A 12,773-nucleotide genomic window follows, 5' to 3' on the forward strand; every position below is an offset into this window, starting at 1 on the left:
TATAAACAGGAAACTGTTGAGCGTGAAAAATCCAGCAGAGTGGCAGTTCTTGACACAAACTGTCGTGCCTGGCACCTACTACCATACCCGGTTCAAACACACTTAAATATTTTGTCTTGCCTATTCACCCTCTGAATGTTACACATACACAATCCATGTCTCAATTGTCTCAAGAAGGCTTAACGACTTAAAAATATTTGTTTTACCTGTCTCTTCCTCTTCATCTACACTAATTGAAGTGGATTTAACAAGTGACATCAATAAGGGATCATAGCCTTCACCTGGGTTCACCTGGTCAGTCTATATCATGGAAAGAGCAGGGGTTCTTAATGTTTTGTATACTCAGTGTGTAATGAATGGTTCTTATTGAAAACCACAACGTAATAGAGAACTGATGAGGACTTACACAACAATGAAAGGACAGGTATTCATTTTGGACAGCCAATGTAATGATTAGGTCCAGCCATATCTAAAAGCTAAACTCAAAGTGCCAATGCTCGTATTCACCACACACACATGCGCACACATGCGAGTCAACGTGGAGTGTGTTAAACCAGTTGGGGGTGGTGTACCATCTAGCAGGCTGCTCAGGGATTCATCACACTGTATTGTTTACAACCATACACATTCCTTGTGATTCTACGTTGATTCACTTTCTGACACACCACACTTGACATAGGACCCTTCCCAATTGGTTCACCTTCCTATCATTCAGAGCCATTTTATCTACCTGTGATTCAGACTCCCCTTTGCATTTGAGTTGAAATCACTCTGCTGTGATGCAGTTGATTCTCCTGACTGTGTGTGGACGGTTGTGTGTAGATTTTCCAGACTGTGTGTTGTTGTGACTGAGCCAGAACAGCTGATGAGTCACCTCGTCCCACCCTGAACGGAGGGGGTTGTAATCAGGGAGGAGAGCTCTGAGCGAGGGTTAATGAATGCAGGTCACATCGATCTGCCTCTATGCGCGCGCGCGCCGCGCGCGCGCACACACACACACACACACACACACACACACACACACACACACACACACACACACACACACACACACACACACACACACACACACACACACACACACACACACACAAACTGCTCTGTCTGAGGCCAACTGCTACTCCTGCACATTGCTGACCTGCCTCACTAAGATACTGTAGACAATGAGACCACAGGTCCTCTCTATCTGACTGGTCATGCTAAACAGAGGGGCAGTACGGATGTTGACATTACACAACAAGCCAGATACCACAATACATTTGTGTTGTCTGTGTGTAGCATCAGTGCTAGCTGTAGATAGGATCACAGTAGTAGCAGCTGCATCAGTAGACCTCTGTAGCGATAACATCACTCTAGTCTGTTGGCACAGTCCTTGCAAGCCTTCCTCCTGCCTTCACTGTTACCGCTAAAACAAACATACACACACACGTACACGCTCACACGAGCAAACACACACACACAGTCACCAGCCTCATCCGTTGCCTGAAACAGTTAATTTCCACTCTCATCCGGACATATGGGGAATGGTGAAACACGGTCAATATTTACACACCACCTTCTTGTCAAAGATCCCCCGTCCCCCCTGTCCCCCGTCCCCCCAAGCAATGGCCTGTAAACCTCCATCACCCCTTCCTTGCCCTTCTGTATCACTGACTACCCCCCTCCCCACACACCCCTCATCCAATTCTACCCCTCCACCACAAACCACAGACCTCAGTCCACCAAGCTTTATCATATCAGCTATATTTATGACAGTTCTGCTGTGACAGATATGCTATGTCTCTCACTTTAATATGTCATCCTCAGTGATTTTGTTATGAGCGTTATAAAACTGTCAAATAAACGAAATTGAACTAAATCCTGAACGTGACTCGAATTGTGACCCAGATTCTTGAGAACATCCAGTAAATCTGTGAGGTGTTAGAGAAATAATTCTGGCCCATACTACACCACCTAAGTTTGCTAAGAGTTTAGGAACTCTTTCCATACAATTATAGCACACAGGGACTTTGAAATCTGGTGGGAGCTTGCAATCTGGTTCACACAGAGAGGAGGCTGAGACTGGAATACGATTAGGAATATTTATTCTGGACAATGTATCTTTTAAAATAATTTAATCAATTTTAAAATTAAGCTGTAACGTAACAAAATGTGGAAACACTCAATGGGTTGGAATACTTTCCGAATGCACTACCTACATTCAGCAAGCTACAAACACTCTGACCCATTACACTACAAAAGCAACTCACTGGGTTAGACATAGATTTGAACCTGAGACCAATCTGACCTCTGAGCTACCTGCTGCCTCCAGACCTCCCTACAACCATGCCAGCCTCTATATAAACCTACGGTATACCAAATCATAAGGCTTTACTCTGTACACTCCCTCTGTAGGTGATACATGTTCCTCCCATGCCTCATTTAACACACTGAACAGAGACCAGTGAACTCCACATAACTATAAAGACTTGGAACACCCCTTGGTGAACCTGCCCCTCACCTACACTGGCTTAGGGACTGCTGATGCATGGAACACGGAGGACGGAGAGAATAATGTGAGGGAGAGTGTATGAGATATATTCAGTGTTCTAAGTGACCTTTTCATGTTCATAGCCCCTGTAATGTTATTAACAGTGCAGCCACAGCCTCAGCCATGACCATCAATTAGAGCCACTCTGGTGCTTGCTTGCCTGCCTGCCTGCCTTCTGCCAGCACACACTGCCTCATCTCAGAGGAGCTCTCTCTATCTCTTCAGCTATCCTTCTCCCCCCTACCTCCTGTACCTAACAGATTTAACATACACTATACACTGCATTCGGAAAGTATTCAGACGTTTTCCACATTTTGTTACATTACAACATTAATCTAAAATGGATTAAATAAAATAAAAATCTCAGCAATCTGCACACAATATCCCATAATGACAAAGCAAAAACTGTTTTTTATACATTTTGCAAATGCATTAACTTTTAAAACATAAATACCTTATTTACATAAGTATTCAGACCCTCTGCCCTGCTAGAGCTGCCCAGGTCAATTGTACGTGCTGTTATTGTGAAGTGGTAAAGCCTAGGATCAACAACGGCTCAGCCACAAAGTGGTAGGCCACACAAGCTCACAGAGGAGGACCGCCACTCACTATTGAGTTCCAAACTGCCTCTGGAAGCAACGTCAGCACAAGAACTCTTCATCGGGAGATTCATCAAATAGGTTTCCATTGCCGAGCAGCTGTACACAAGCTTAAGATCACCATGCTTGCCGCCATTGGACTCTAGAGCAGTGGAAACGCATTCTCCAGAGTGATGAATCACCCTTCACCTTCTGGCAGTCCGACGGACGAATCTGGGTTTGGTGGATGCCAGGAGAACACTACCTGCCCCAATGCATAGTGCCAACTGTAATGTTTAGTGGAGGAGGAATAATGGTCTGGGGCTGTTTTTCATGGTTTGGGCTAGGCCCCTTATTTCTAGTGAAGGGAAATCTTAATGCTACAGCATACAATGACATTCTAGACAATTCTGTGATTCCCACTTTGTGGCAACAGTTTGGTGAAGTCCCTATCTTGTTTCAGCATGACAATGCCCCTGTGCACAAAGCGAGGTCCATACATACTATATATGTTTTGTCAAGATTGGTGTGGAAGAACTTGACTGGCCTGCACAGAGCCCCGACCTCAACCCCATCAAACCCTTTGGGATGAATTGGAATGGCGACTGTGAGCCAGACCTAATTGCCCAACATCAGTGCCTGACCTCACTAATGCGCTTTTGGCTGAATGGAAGCAAGTCCCAGCAGCATTGTTCCAACATCTAGTGGAAAGCCCATGCTTTTGGAATGAGATGTTCGATGAGCAGGTGTCCACATACAGTACTTCTGGTCATGTAGTGTACTTCAGCATTTTCTAGTATTTTATGTAACAGAGAATTATTACACAACCACAGTGTATTACACAATTATAACACCATCATTGCAATACCATTTGGATATGGTATAATTACAAAAGGTCGTTATCAATAAAATATCACAATACAGTGCAGAGCTTTTAATTTGCCGCTGGGGGGCAAGGAGACTCCCAGCTCCACTAAAACCATTGACAACTATTTGGTTGTAATATCTTCTCCTCTTGAACAGCACAGTCAAAGTTCCAAAGGCTGGGCCTAAGGCTGGGCCTAATACAGTGTCTAAGAGATCATACAATATGTTTTGTAGTGATTTCTATGTTGTTGATGTAAATAATATTTGATGGTAAGGGGTGTGTAATGAGGAGCAAACTTGACACATTCATGAAATTGCTTATCCCAGTTACCAATAAGCATGCACCCATCTAGAAAATTACTGTAAAAACTGTTAACTGTGGATTGATGAGGAATTTAAGAATGGTAAGGTTGAGAGGGATGAGGCAAAAGGAATAGCAAATAAGTCTTGCTGCACAACCGATTGGCAAATGCACTACAAATTGAGAAATCATGTGACTAAACTTAATAAAAAGAAGAATAAACTGCACTAAGAAAGAAAGATAAATTACATAAAGAATGATAGTAAAAAAACTTTGGAGCACCTTCAATAACATTTTGAGAAAAAAGGTGGCTCAGTCATCACAAAACCGACTGATATTGCCAACTACTTTAATGATTTTTTTCATTGGCAATATTAGCAAACTTAGGCATGACATGCCAACAACAAACACTGACACTACATATCCAAGTATATTTAACCAAATTATGAAAGACAAGCATTGTAATCTTTAATTCCGTAAAGTGAGTGTGGAAGAGGTGAAATAATTGATATTGTCAATCAACAATGACAAGCCACCGGGGTCTGACAACTTAGATGGAAAATTACTGAGGATAATAGCAGACGATATTGCCACTCCTATTTGCCAGATCTTCAATTTAAGTCTACTAGAAAGTGTGTGCCCTCAGGCCTGGAGGGAAGCAAAAGTCATTCAGCTTCCTAAGAATAGTGAAGTCCCCTTTACTGGCTAAAATAGCTGACCAATCAGCCTGTTACCAATCCTTAGTAAACTTGTGTTTGATCAGATACAATGCTATTTTACAATAAACAAATTGACAACAGACTTTCGGCACACTTATAGGGAAGGACATTCAACAAGCACAGCACTTACACAAATGACTGATGATTGGCTGAGAGAAATTGATGATAAAAAGATTGTGGGGGCTGTTTTATTAGACTTCAGTGCGGCTTTTGACATTATCGATCATGATCTGCTGCTGGAAAAAAATAATGTATTATGGCTTTACATCCCCTGCTAAATTGTGGATAAAGAGTTACCTGTCTAACAGAACACAGAGGGTGTTCTTTAATGGAAGCCTCTCCAACACAATCCAGGTAGAATCTGGAATTCCCCAAGGCAGCTGTCTAGGCGCCTTACTTTTTTCAATCTTTACTAACGACATGCCACTGACTTTGAGTAAAGCCAGTGGGTCTATGTACAGTATGCGGATGACTCAACACTATACACGTCAGCTACTACAGCGACTGAAATGACTGAAACACTTAACCAAGAGCTGAAGTTAGTTTCAGAATGGGTGGCAAGGAACAGGTTAGTCCTAAATATTTAAAAAACTAAAAGCATTGTATTTGGGCCAAAGGATTCACTATACCCTATAGTTACGATACCCTAAACCTCAACTAAATATTGTAATAAATAATGTGGAAAATGAGCAGGTTGAGGTGGTCAAAACATATTGATAAAACAGTAGCTAAGACAGGGAGAAGTCTGACCTAATAAAGCGGTGCTCTACCTTCTTAACATCACCATCAACAAGACAGGTCATACAGGCTCTAGTTTCGTCGCACCTGGACTACTGTTCGGTAGTGTGGTCAGGGGCCACAAAGAGGGACTTAGGAAATTGCAATTGGCTCAGAATAGGGCAGCACGGCTGGCCCTTGGATGTACACAGAGCTACCATTAATAATATGCATGTCAATCTCTTCTGGCTGTGGAGGAGAGATTGACTTCTTCACTACGTATTTTTTGAGAGGTATTGACATGTTGAAAGCACCAAGCTGTCTGTTTAAACGACTAGCACACAGCTCAGACACCCATGCATACTCCACAAGACATGCTACCAGAGGTCTCGTCACAGTCCCCAAGTCCAAAACCGACTATGGGAGGCGCACAGTACTACATAGAGCCATGACTACATGGAACTCTATTCTACATCAGGTAACTGATGCAAGCAGTAGAATCAAATAAAACAAAACTGATAAAAATACACCTTATGGAACAGCGGGGACTGTGAAGAAACACATACATAGGCACAGACACGTGCATACACACGATAATATACACACTATACACACTTAAACATGGATTTTGTGTTGTAGATATGTGGTAGTGGAGTAGGGGTCTGAGGGCACACACTTAGTGTGTTGTGAAATCTGTTATGAATGTATTGTAATGTTTTAAAAATTGTAGAACTGCCTTAATTTTGCCGGATCCAATGAAGAGTAGCTAATGCCTTGGCAGCAGCTAATGGGGATCCATAATAAATACAAATAGTCAGAACATTTCTTTTAAAATATTATTCCATGCAAAACAATTGTGCAGATTTCGCTCTATCATCAGAGTAATACAGCAAGTAATTGCATGCTTTTCATGATCAGTAAACATCAGTTGATCATTTAATTTCAAATAGGTGAGGGTAGCCATTAATTGGATATTTGAATGATATAAAATAAAAGTTAACTATATCTGGCAAGTATGAGTGGTTTAGGTTAATTTCCCATCCTTTGTCAGCTCTGCCTGTCAAGCAGTTAGCAGAAGGGCACATTTGATGATGTACTATTAGCTGATCATGTTTACTTTGCTACCTGTAGAAACTTTGTACAGTTGGCTAAACATATAGTGGTAAGTAGACCTAATGTACTTTTTTAGTAGCCATTGGAAAGTATTCAGACCCCTTGACTTTTTCCACATTTTGTTACGTTACAGCCTTATCCTAAAATGTATTAAATAAAAGAAAAATCCTCATCAATCTACACCCAATACCCCATAATGACAAAGCAAAATGTATAAAATACAAAAAACAGAAATACCTTATTTACATAAGTATTCAGACCCTTTGCTATGAGACTCGAAATTGAGCTAAGGTGCATCCTGTTTCCATTGATCATTCCATTGATTTTTACAACTTGATTGTAGTCCAGCTGTTTTAAATGAAGTTGATTGGACATGATTTGGAAAGGCACACTCCTGTCTATATAAGGTCCCACAGTTGACAGTGCGTGTCAGAGCAAAAACCAAGCCATGAGGTCAAAGGAATTGTCCGTAGAGCTCCGAGTTCAAGATGGTGCCGGAGGGGAGGGCTGCCGTCTTATCGTATCTTAACCAACCATGCTATTTTGTTAGTTTTTTCGCGTTGTTCATAATTTGTTTGGTACATAATGTCGCTGCTACCATCTTTTATGACCGAAAAGAGCTTCTGGACATCAGAACTGGGATTACTCACCTCAAATTGGACGAGGAGTTCTTCTTCAATGAGTCGGAAGCGAGGGATATGCTACAGACACCCGACCAGGCCCAGATCCCCGTGATTCGGTGGTAAAGGAAACATAGGTTTTGCGGAAAGAGATCATGATGCCTTGTGAGGATCAAGCGATGAGTGGCTAATCTGTCTTTGCCTTCCGTTTTGCTAGCTAACGTTCAATCGCTGGAAAATAAATGGGACGAACTTAAAGCACATATATCCTACCAACGGGACATTAAAAACTGTAATATCTTATGTTTCACTGAGTCGTGGCTGAACGACAAGATTAAGAACATACAGCTGGCGGGTTATACACTCTATTGGCAGTGTCACGGTTGTCGAAAGGATCGGACCAAAGTGCAGGGTGCACGATATCTAAGGAAGTCTCAAGCTTTTGCTCGCCTGAGGAAGAGTATCTCATGATAAGCAGTAAAGTTTTCATTCAAATTTTTCGTAGCTGTCTACATTCCACCACAGACCGAGGCTGGCACTAAAACTGCACTCAATGAGCTGTATTCCGCCATAAGCAAAGAGGAAAACGCTCATCCAGAGGGGGTGCTCCTAGTGGCCGGGGACTTTAATGCAGGGAAACTCTACTCAGTTTTACCTAATTTCTAATTCTTGACCACCTTTACTCCACACACAGACACATGTACAAAGCTCTCCCTCGCGTGACAGTAACCCCCCCCCCCCCCCCCATACCCTCACATCCTGCTTATCCGCCAGCATAGGAGGCGGCTCCTGTTCGGGGCGTAGCCCCCACTCCACCAGCTGATCCCTCCGCTTTTGTGTCACCGGACTGCGGATCATTGCCAGAGGCTCTGGACTGCAGACCGCCGCCGGAGAGACTCTGGACTGCAGACCGCCACCGGAGACTCTGGACTGCAGACCGCCGCTGGGGGTTCTGAACTGTAGGCCGTCTCAGGAGGTTCCGGACTGGGGACCGTCGCTGCAGGCTCCATGCCATGGATCATCACTGCAGGCTCCGCGCCATGAATCATCACTGGAGGCTTTGTGCCATGGATCATCACAGGAGGCTCCAGGCCATGGATTATCACTGGAGGCTTCGTGCCATGGATCATCCCTACAGGCTCTGGGCCATGCATCATCCCTACAGGCTTCTTGCCATGGATTATCACTGGAGGCTTCGTGCCATGGATCATCACTACAGGCTCCGGGCCATGGATTATCACTGGAGGCTTCGTGCCATGGATCATCACTGGAGGCTTCGGACCATGGATCATCAAATCAAATCAAATGTATTTATATAGCCCTTCTTACATCAGTTGATATCACAAAGTGCTGAACAGAAACCCAGCCTAAAACCCCAAACAGCAAGCAATGCAGGTGTAGAAGCATGGTGGCTCAGAAAAACTCCCTAGAAAGGCAAAAAACCTAGGAAGAAACCTAGAGAGGAACCAGGCTATGAGGGGTGGCCAGTCCTCTTCTGGCTGTGCAGGGTGGAGATTATAACAGAACATGGCCAAGATGTTCAAATATTCATAAATGACCAGCATGGTCAAATAATAATAATCACAGTAGTTGTAGAGGGTGCAACAAGTCAGCACCTCAAGAGTAAATGTCAGTTGGCTTTTCATAGCCGATCATTGAGAGTATCTCTTCCGCTCCTGCTGTCTCTAGAGAGTTGAAAACAGCAGGTCTGGGACAGGTAGCACATCCGGTGAACAGGTCAGGGTTCCATAGCCGCAGGCAGAACAGTTGAAACTGGAGCAGCAGCACGGCCAGGTGGACTGGGGACAGCAAGGAGTCATCATGTCAGTTAGTCCTGAGGCATGGTCCTAGGGCTCAGGTCCTCCGGAGAGAGAGAAGAAGAGAAAGAAAGAAAGAAAGAAAGAAGAAGAGAGAAAGAAAGAAAGAAAGAAAGAAAGACAGAAAGAGAGAATTAGAGACAGCATGCTTAAATTCACACAGGACACCGGATAAGACAGGACAAATACTCCAGATATAACAGACTGACCCTAGCCCCCCGAAACATAAACTACTGCAGCATAAATACTGGAGGCTGAGACAGGAGGGGTCAGGAGACACTGTGGCCCCATCCGATGATACCCCCGGACATGGCCAAACAGGAACAGCACAGCCCCCACACCACTAAAGGGATATCTTCAACCACCAATTTACCATCCTGAGACAAGGCCGAGTATAGCCCTCAAAGATCTCCGCCACGGCACAACCCAAGGGGGGGGGGGGGTGGGGCGCCAACCCAGACAGGAAGACCACGTCAGTGACTCAACCCACTCAAGTGACGCACCCCTCCTAGGGACGGCATGGAAGAACACCAATAAGCCAGTGACTCAGCCCCTGTAATAGGGTTAGAGGCAGAGAATCCCAGTGGAGAGAGGGGAACCGGCCAGGCAGTGACAGCAAGGGCGATTCGTTGCTCCAGAGCCTTTCCGTTCACCTTCACACTCCTGGGCCAGACTATACTTAATCATAGGACCCACTGAAGAGATGAGTCTTCAGTAAAGACTTAAAGGTTGAGCCGAGTCTGCATCTCTCACATGGGTAGGCAGACCATTCCATAAAAATGGAGGTCTATAGGAGAAAGCCCTGCCTCCAGCTGTTTGCTTAGAAATTCTAGGGACAATTAGGAGGCCTGTGTCTTGTGACCGTAGCGTACTTGTAGGTATGTACGGCAGGACCAAATCGGAAAGATAGGTAGGAGCAAGCCCATGTAATGCTTTGTAGGTTAGCAGTAAAACCTTCAAATCAGCCCTTGCCTTAACAGGAAGCCAGTGTAGGGAGGCTAGCACTGGAGTAATATGATACAATTTTTTGGTTCTAGTCAAGATTCTAGCAGCCATATTTAGCACTAACTGAAGTTTATTTAGTGCTTTATTCGGGTAGGCGGAAAGTAGAGCATTGCAGTAGTCCAACCTAGAAGTAACAAAAGCATGGATACATTTTTCTGCATCATTTGTGGACAGAAAGTTTCAGATTTTTGCAATGTTACGTAGATGTAAAAAAGTTGTCCTTGAAACAGTCTTGATATGTTCTTCAAAAGAGAGATCAGGGTCCAGAGTAACGCCGAGGTCCTTCACAGTTTTATTTGAGATGACTGTACAACCATCAAGATTAATTGTCAGATTTAACAGAAGATCTCTTTGTTTCTTGGTACCTAGAACAAGCATCTCTGTTTTGTCTGAGTTTAAAAGTAGAAAGTTTGCAGCCATCCACTTCCTTATGTCTGAGACACAGGCTTCTAGCGAGGGCAATTTTGGGGCTTCACCATGTTTCATTGAAATGTACAGCTGTGTGTCATCCACATAGCAGTGAAATTGAACATTATGTTTTCGAATGACCTCCCCAAGAGGTAAAATATATAGTGAAAACAATAGTGGTCCTAAAATGGAACCTTGAGGAACACCAACATTTACAGTTGATTTGTCAGAGGACAAACCATTCACAGAGACAAACTGTTAACTTTCTGACAGATAAGATCTAAACCAGGCAAAAACTTGTCCGTGTAGACCAATTTGGGTTTCCAATCTCTCCAAAAGAATGTGGTGATCGATGGCAGCACTAAGATCTAGGAGCACGAGGACCGATGCAGAGCCTCGGTCTGTGCAGTCTCAGTGCTATGATGGGGTCTAAAACCAGACTGAAGCGTTTCGTATACATTGTTTGTCTTCAGGAAGGCAGTGAGTTGCTGCGCAACAGCTTCTTCAACATTTTTTGAGAGGAATGGAGGATTCCATATAGGCCGATAGTTTTTTATATTTTCTGCGTCAAGGTTTGGCTTTTTCAAGAGAGGCTTTATTACTGCCACTTTCATTGAGTTTGGTACACATTCGGTGGATAGAGAGACGTTTATTATGTTCAACATATGAGGGCCAAGCACAGGAAGCAGCTCTTTCAGTAGTTTAGTTGGAATAGGGTCCAGTATGCAGCTTGAAGGTTTAGAGGCCATGATTATTTTCATCATTGTGTCAAGAGATATAGTACTAAAACACTTTAGTGTCTCCCTTGATCCTAGGTCCTGGCAGAGTTGTGCAGACTCAGGACAATGGAGCTTTGAAGGAATATGCAGATTTAAAGAGGAGTCCGTAATCTGCTTTCTAATGATCATGATCTTTTCCTCAAAGAAGTTCATGAATTTATTACTGCTGAAGTGAAAGCCATCCTCTCTTGGGGAATGCTGCTTTTTAGTTAGCTTTGCGACAGTATAAAAAATAAATTTCAGGTTGTTCTTATTTTCCTCAATTAAGTTGGAAAAATAGGATGATCGAGCAGCAGTGAGGGCTCTTCGATACTGCACGGTACTCTCTTTCCAAGCTAGTCGGAAGACTTCCAGTTTGGTGTGGCGCCATTTCCGTTCCAATTTTCTGGAAGCTTGCTTCAGAGCTCGTGTATATTCTGTATACCAGGGAGCTAGTTTCTTATGACAAATGTTTTTAGTTTTTGGGGTGCAACTGCATCTAGGGTATTGCGCAAAGTTAAATTGAGTTCCTCAGTTAGGTGGTTAACATGTCTGGGCCAGTGGGACGCTTGCGTCCCACCCTAATCAACAGCCAGTGGAATCGCGTCGCGCTAAATGCAAAACCTCATAAATGCTATAACTTCAATTTCTCAAACATATGACTATTTTACACCGTTTTATAGATACACCTCTCCTGAATCGAACCACGTTGTCCGATTTCAAAAAGGCTTTACAGCAATAGCAAAACATTAGATTATGTCAGCAGAGTAACCAGACAGAAATAATCACACAGCCATTTTCAAAGCAACTAGCACTAACCTTTGACAACCTTCATCAGATGACACTCCTAGGACATCATGTTACACAACACATGCATTTTATGTTCGATAAAGTTCATATTTATATATAAAACAGCATTTTACATCGGCATGATGTTCAGAAAATCTTTTACCTCAAATGCTTCCGATGATCAGCGCTACAATTTACAAAATTACTATTCGAAAACATTGTTAAAATGTAATATTGTCATTCAAAGACTTATAGATTAACATGTCTTGAATGCCATCTCTTTGCCAGATTTAAAAATAACTTTACTGGGAAATCACACTTTGCAATAAATGACGTGGTATGCCCAGAAAAGAAGTCTAGGCTATACATGTTGGAGCCATCTTGGAACAATCAACCATCAAAAATACTATTGTAAATAATCCCTTACCTTTGATTATCTTTATCAGAAGGCACTTCTAGGAATCCCAGGTCCATAACAAATGTAGTTTTGTTCAAAAAAGTTAATAATTTATGTCCCAATAGTGTTAGCGCACTCCGAAGGCTAGTGAAAA

This window comes from Salmo salar, chromosome 16 (genome assembly GCF_965601325.2).
Source record: "Salmo salar chromosome 16, fSalSal1, whole genome shotgun sequence".
NCBI lineage: Eukaryota > Metazoa > Chordata > Actinopteri > Salmoniformes > Salmonidae > Salmo > Salmo salar.